The sequence below is a fragment of the Bombyx mori genome, chromosome 1, assembly GCF_030269925.1.
Source record: "Bombyx mori chromosome 1, ASM3026992v2".
Classification (NCBI taxonomy): Eukaryota; Metazoa; Arthropoda; class Insecta; order Lepidoptera; family Bombycidae; genus Bombyx; species Bombyx mori.
Window position 1 is genome coordinate 6097131 of NC_085107.1, and position 7629 is coordinate 6104759.

Genomic DNA, 7629 nt, shown 5'->3' on the forward strand with positions numbered 1-7629 from the left:
TTCTACATCGGCCGCATTGCCCCATAGCAAAATGCCATAGGACATGACACTGTGGAAGTAACTAAAGTAAACTAAACGAGCCGTGTCCGCGTTTGTTAACATTCTAATTTTTTTTACTGCGTATGCTGCAGAGCTGAGCTTACTCGCCAATTTATGAATATGAGGTCCCCATTGCAGTTTGGAGTCCACTGTTATACCAAGAAATACGGTTGACTCAACAAGCTCCAATGATTCCTCAGAAACAATTATATCACTTTCCACTTGTCTCACATTTAAAGATGGTTTAATACATTTTAAAGTAAATTTAATACATTTAGTTTTCTTACTATTCAATAATAGGTTATTGATACGGAACCAATGAACCACACACGAAATCGCATCATTCACTTCGTCATAGACTTGTAATTGTCGTTTAATTTTAAATAATAAAGATGTATCATCTGCGAATAATACGACCTCGTGTCGGGACTCAATAAAACTAGGTAAATCGTTTATATATATTAGAAATAAAAAAGGACCCAAAATGGAACCCTGAGGTACACCCATTTTCAACAAGGTACCTGAGGATCTATTACCTTTCACATCTACTGTTTGTATCCGTTCTGATAAATAGGAAGTAATAAGTTCCAATGCACCATCCCTAATACCATAGTGATGTAGTTTCCTCACCAATGTTTCATGTTCAACACAGTCAAATGCTTTGGATAAGTCACAGAAAATTCCAAGACAATCATGTGATTCCTCCCAAGATTTAAAAATATTTTTGACTAGATAAGCACCTGCATCAGTTGTAGAGCGACCCCTGGTAAACCCGAATTGTTTATTATGAAGCAGGTTATTTGAATTAAAATGTTCTAAAAGTTGTGTCAAAATTATTTTTTCAAAGATTTTACTCAACGTAGGGAGTACTGAAATAGGTCTATAGTTAGAGGGGTCATCAGTACTACCAGATTTAAAAAGAGGAATCACTTTACTATGTTTCATTAAGTCAGGAAATACACCACACCTAATACAATCATTAAAAATGCTAACAAGATGAGAAGCAATAATGTCTATTACAGACTTCAAAATCTTTACTGATATTCCCCACAAGTCAGCTGTATTTTTTACATTAAGGCTATTAAAACTTTTTATAATATTGCTTGAATTAATTTGCTTAAATTTAAAAATTTTATTACATTTGTTGACATGTCTATGCAATAATATTTCAGCTGCTGTGGGGGATGAATTTAGAGAAGTGGTAGTTGAAACTGGAATGTCAGAGAAAAACTTTTCAAAAGCATTAGCCACATCTTCATGACTAGTTACCAATTTATCATCTATTTTTAATGAGAATTCTTGGTGGCTATTTCTGACTTTTCCACTTTCTCTACCAATGATGTTCCAAGTCATCTTTATCTTGTCAGGGGCATTTTTTATTAAATCACTTAAATGTAAAGATTTTGCCGCTAAACAAACTTTTCTAAATACTTTTGAATAGTTCCTGACATATTGATGAAATGTTTCATCATTATTATAGGCTTTTTCAGAGTACAGATCATATAACTTTTTTCTACTTTTGTACACTCCGGTGGTGGCCCACTCGCTGAACACTGTTTTGTTTTGTTTTGTTTTGTTTTGAACATGATTTTGACCCCCTTCAAAACGTCGGATTAACTCGAAATTTGGTATATAATACTTATTAAGGACCAATGACAAATCAATATTTAAAATGAAAATGAAAAAAAAGAAATAGTGGGATTTTCTATAAAAGCGTATTTTTTTATTTTTTTTAAACTATTATTTATTTAGTCGGACACTCTTGTCAGAGTGGTCATGGTTGCGCTGACGATGTATATGCAGAAGCACCCTTTAGGTCGCCTATGGTACCGAGGACCGCCTTCTAGGCAATGTGCTTCCAGGTCTGACGGTTCGAAGCGTTTCGAGTACATTCGACCATAGTGGACTCAGTTGCCTTCTTTATTAGGTCAGTCCAGTGGGCTGGTGATCGGCCGCGTGATTTCCTGCCTTCCGCCCGGCCTTGGACTACCAGTCTCTCCATCGAGTCCTCTTTTCTGGAGATGTGGCCAAAGAAAATGAAAACCCTTAGTTGTACAGTTGACGAAAGTCTTTGATACAGAGTTTTTTGAGGATGGATGCATTGGTGCGGAATGCTATCCACGGGATCTTTAGGAGGCGCATCCAGCACCACGAATCCAGTGCATCGATTTTATGGCAATATTGCAATCTTAAAGACTAGGTTTCGGCTCCATACAGAAAGATTGGAAACCCAACACATTTCATCGATCTGACCTTAGTCGTCTTGGTAATCCTCCTATCCTTCCAAATCTTTCCTAGCCGTTGCACTGCTGACTTGGTAATGGTGCATCGTCGTCTAACCACTTAATACCAGGTGAGCTGTGAGCTCGTCCACCCGTCTATGCAATAAAAAATACATAAAAACAATTCGTCCTGCCCGGTCTACTATCATCATCTTCGTATTGTCCCGGTTAATAGCAAGTCCAAATTTAATTCTGGTAGTTTCCAGACGAGTCTGTAGATTTTCCACGTCTTCTCTAGTCTGTGTGAGAAGGTTATATCATCAGCGTATCTCAAGTTGTTTATCACTCGTCCCCCGCTTATCCATTTGCAGTGATTGATTAAAGAACATTCAAACAAATAAGCTCACATTTATGATATTATTTTAGTATAGAAAGAAATATCACACATTATTTTTGAGATATGGTGATTGTGCGTTAGTTTTTAGATTTTACAGTTTTTTGATTCTAATACTCGTAGCATTACACATAGTATTAGCATCGTGTACTGTATAATGGAAAGAAAAAAGCCGTTGAAAGAAAATTACTGCATAATATTATATGCAGTATACGTTGGAAAATACTGCATATAATTATATTGTAGAATTTTACACAAACCTAAGATTGTTATATAAAGATATATGATATATTAAGAATAAGTAACTTTTTGTACTCGTGAATTAAAAAAAAACTGATAAACAAAATACATGGTGTGACAGTTAAATTTGTGTACATTACATTTTTGTTATTACATATTGATATTTAAAAAAAAACTGATTGTTTTGCCCGCGACTTCGTCCGCGTGGAATAGTTACTACTACTATTCTACTATTCAGTTACTTTGTGATAACCCTAAATTTTACCCGCGACTTCATTTACGTAGAAGCTGAAAATATTTTTGAATAATAGAATGTTAAGGAGCTATTTAAGGTACCAAAATCACGCTTTTTAACCGAATCCCAAAGAGAGGTTATCAATTCGGCCATCATTTTTTTATCTATGTATGTTCACCGATTTCTCGAGAATGCTTGAACCGATTCTGATAATTCTTTTTTTTTTGGTCGAAAAGGTAGACTTCTAAAGACTTCCTGAATGGTCCTGTAATAATCAGGATCAGGCTGATTGACGGGATCCTGGACAAATCGAGATAAATCTACAATTTTCAAAGCCTATCTTGAAGTGATTTGGGTGTTTCTTGTTTTTCTTCTTATTATGTGCCGCCGCGCACCGGCCTTGTACATTATTATTACGCGCTTGATCATTATTTTTCTGCAATGTTATTTTAAAACTGCGATACCATCTAAGATACTCATTGAAATCAAATGATGTAAAGGGAAAATTTCTTTTAAATTAAATTTTTGTAATGAGTAACGTATTTATTTGGATAAGGATTAATATAATCTTTATAAAAACCCCTTCATAATTAATGCTTATTTTAGAACAAATGTGGTTAGCATAAAAAAGGTTATAGTGAGCCAACCATAAAATATAGACATATGCTATCGCGGACATTTTTTTTAACTTTTAGAGGGAAACAATTCTGTCATAAATTTTTTTAGCGAAACGTTAACCGTCTCCGCAGAGCACGCAGCGGAAGCTTTCAAAAGGGAAAAAAACCCCGACTTTGAAATATTCTTTATTAGTACTCCGCTTGTATTGATCTTAGCGTGATGTTATATAGCCTATAGCCTACCTCAAGAAATGGACTATCTACCACTGAATGAATTTTACAAATCGGACCAGTAGTTTTTGGGATTAGCGCGTTCAACCAAACAAAAACTTCTTCAAACTTCAGCTTTATAATATTAATAATATAGAGGTAATTAATCGATATTATATAACAAAACATTGGTATTGCATCATTGTTTCAAAGCTGTTGTTAATTTCTTTGTTATATAATATGTCCGGTTGGCAATTAAAATGAAAATTTTGTGTAATCTTGAGCTTATTAAAATTAATTTTTATACCTACGCTTCGAATACCAACGTCACCAACCAACAAGATTGTAACGTCAAAACAAATCTATAATTTTGTAGTCTTCGGTATATTATACATATATACATGCTGGTGGTAGGACCTCTTGTGAGTTCGCACGGGTAGGTACCACCGCCCCGCCTATTTCTGCCGTGAAGCAGTAATGCGTTTCGGTTTGAAGGGTGGGGCAGCCGTTGTGACTATACTGAGACCTTAGAACTATATCTCAAGGTGTGTGGCGCATTTACGTTGTAGATGTCTATGGGCTCCAGTAACCACTTAACACCAGGTGGGCTGTGAGCTCGTCCACACATCTAAGCAATAAAAAAAAAAAAAACAAAAAAAAAAAATTATCGCTTATACTTACTACAGTACAGAAGTAACCCAAAACACGTCATCTCGGATCCTCCTGATCCACTAACGGTGCTTTTAGGTACCCCAAGCACCGGTCATCGTTCTCGTCGAACCCGTCGCTTGCAACGAAGGGCTCGGCGAGTAAATTAACCCACAGACACAGCCCACTGAGTTTCTCGACGGATCTTCTCAGTGGGTCGCGTTTCCGATCCGGTGGTAGATTCTGCGAAGCACTGCTCTTGCTAGGGTTAGCAACATCGTCAGTTTTAAGCCCCGTGAGCTCACCTACATACTAGCCCAGCGAAGCTGACATGGTCTCTCTAGACCAGCGGGCGGGGAACCTGGGTAAATTACTCCAAATGGGGTAAAATGAAATTTTGGGGGGTAAAAATGAAACTTTTGTGAGTAAAAAGTATATATTGAAGTGAAACTTCTTTAGAATCGTTGTGATTTCAAACTCGATAAAACGAAATGAAACTGTATTTCTGTATCTTTGGATGGAGCTCCAGCTATGCTGGGTCATATTAATGGTTTACAGCTTTCGTAAAAAAATTAACACAAATATTGAAGTTACTCGCTGTAGCGAATTATAAAATAACAAGAAATTATCATTTAGGTGCTTATATTTTCTGTGGGGGCGATTTTTTTTTCCTCGATTGTATATTACATATATTACTATTATTACCGTTATGTAAGGTATGAAATTTTGACATTGATAAATTGAATAAATTATGTTTAAATTAAATTTTTAGTTATTGTTTTCTTTTCAAAATTATCATGGGGGCTATAATATGAAAGATGCTAAAAAGAAGCGATTTAGTTTTTTTTTTGTTCTTCGCCATGGGGTTATACCGGTCTCTCACATTCGCACGAATACGCAAACCCGCAAGTGTAGGACGACATTTGCAAATGATTATGCAAAGTTTTCGCTGCATTCGTGGTTTTCCAAGCGGTGTCGGTTTTTTAACAGACATCAAAGCGCGCGAACCGCGATCCTTCGTTTAGTCTCCCACACATTCGGGTGACCAGTTGCGCCCAGGATTGCGAAGGCAACGGACGTTTCGCTATTTTCATAGATCGTGACGTCTACTGTGTAGCGTATCTTCATCAAAAGAAATCCCATAAAAACAGCATGGCTGTTAATGATGTCTGGGAAAGAATTCAAAACTCTTTTTTTCTTCAATGTTCTATTGACGAATTAAAAAGGAGGAGAAATTCGTGAGACATTCGTAAACAAGTGTAGGAGGAAGCGCAAATGGGTTCGCAAATTGAGTACCGAACCCATTTGCACAGCCGCTGAGTTTGCGAATGAATGTTTGACGGCCCTTCACATGCGCGCAAATATTCGTACATTGTACGAATGTTAGCGCACATGTGAGTGGCCGGCATAATATCAAGTTACAACAAGTTACAAGTACACAACAATATTTTGGGGTAATAATTAAAAAAGTTCCCCGACCGCTGCTCTAGACCATCAGATTAGGTAAAAAAAAAACAGAATTGCCTTGCGATCAGATCCGTTGGTCAGTATATAGATTCTTGCTTAAGTACGTTTATGGTATTAAGAAGTACTCTGTCCTTGACTAGATGAAGACTTGATTACAACTATTGACTTAATAAACACAGCTTCGGATGTATTCTAGGATATACTTAAATCCAGTAGATAATTGGGAATATATTAGAATATTTTTGCAGCAGAAATGCTATTTTCTCTTACACAAATCGTCAAATTTTCATTGGTAGCATCAGATAGAGCCACAAGAGAGGTGTAATGTATCTATAGGTATATCGTTATATTAATGTTATACAACATTTTATTTTACCCTAACTAAACACAATTTAATTTTTTTTTAAAACAAGCGGTTTAGTCGTAATGATAAAAAGAATATATATTTTTTTTATTGTTATTTAATATATGCCGATAGCCAGGTTATCTGTTTTCGAATTAAATCAACAAGGAACTATTGCTTGCTCACAGTTGTGGTTCAGATAGGATTATGTCCTCTGTTACATGAAATCTCCATTCGTTTTTGCCTTCATCACCATTAAAAGTCTCTACCCGACACTATCCGAGTAGCAACACGTAGCGGGATACACGTAGCGAATATCAATCCTAGTAATGGTATAATAGTAGCCACGTATCATCGTCCAAGGATCGCAGGGTGCTACTATGATATTGAATATACAAGCGCTATATTAATGCGTGTAAGGAACTTCCTATACATATTCAATTTCGCGAGTGTCTAGAAATTTAAATAAAAGGTGATTAAAGATTATTTTGCTGTCCCCTCCTTCAAATCTAGCCGAAGAGGATAGGATCGTTTACACTTCACATACACAAAAGGACGTCTAGTAAACTCGTACATTTCGCTATCCGTCTGTCTGATTTTTTTAAGATAGGCTAGGAGTATTATATTAAAACTTGTATCAGATATAGGCGAAAGCAAACGATACAAATCTTAAAATTCTCAGATAACGCAATTAAAATAAATACTGCATAGTTATTCATAGAGATTACATACTGCTGGCACTTTCCATTGAGTTAGAATTAAGAAATTTGGCTAGGGACAGCTTTTACCAAGGGAAAAGATCGTAAATAGTAGATTTGTTTGATTTCTGATATTTAAAGCCTTGATAAGGTAGCTAAAGGCGATTTGGAAGTTTTTAAACATGTTGTAGATTAGGAATTTCTTTGAAATAAATGCTGCGTAACTGCTTGAGTGATTCGTAATTCGGCAGTAACATCGCCATCCCGCCCCACGATACGAGATCCCGTCTTAGCGCGATAAGATTCGCAGAGTCCAGTAAAGTCGTCACTACTAAGAATCCAGTTCGAATTCAAAATACTCATGTAAAAATCGACTTTACGTATTCCCTTATATCCTACTACAAAACGATCAATTTCAAGAAAACCTTCATTTAGGTCTCTTGTAGACATTGCAATATTTTTGTTCATGTTTTATATAACAATGTGTGATCCACTGAATGATATTGTAATTCGTAG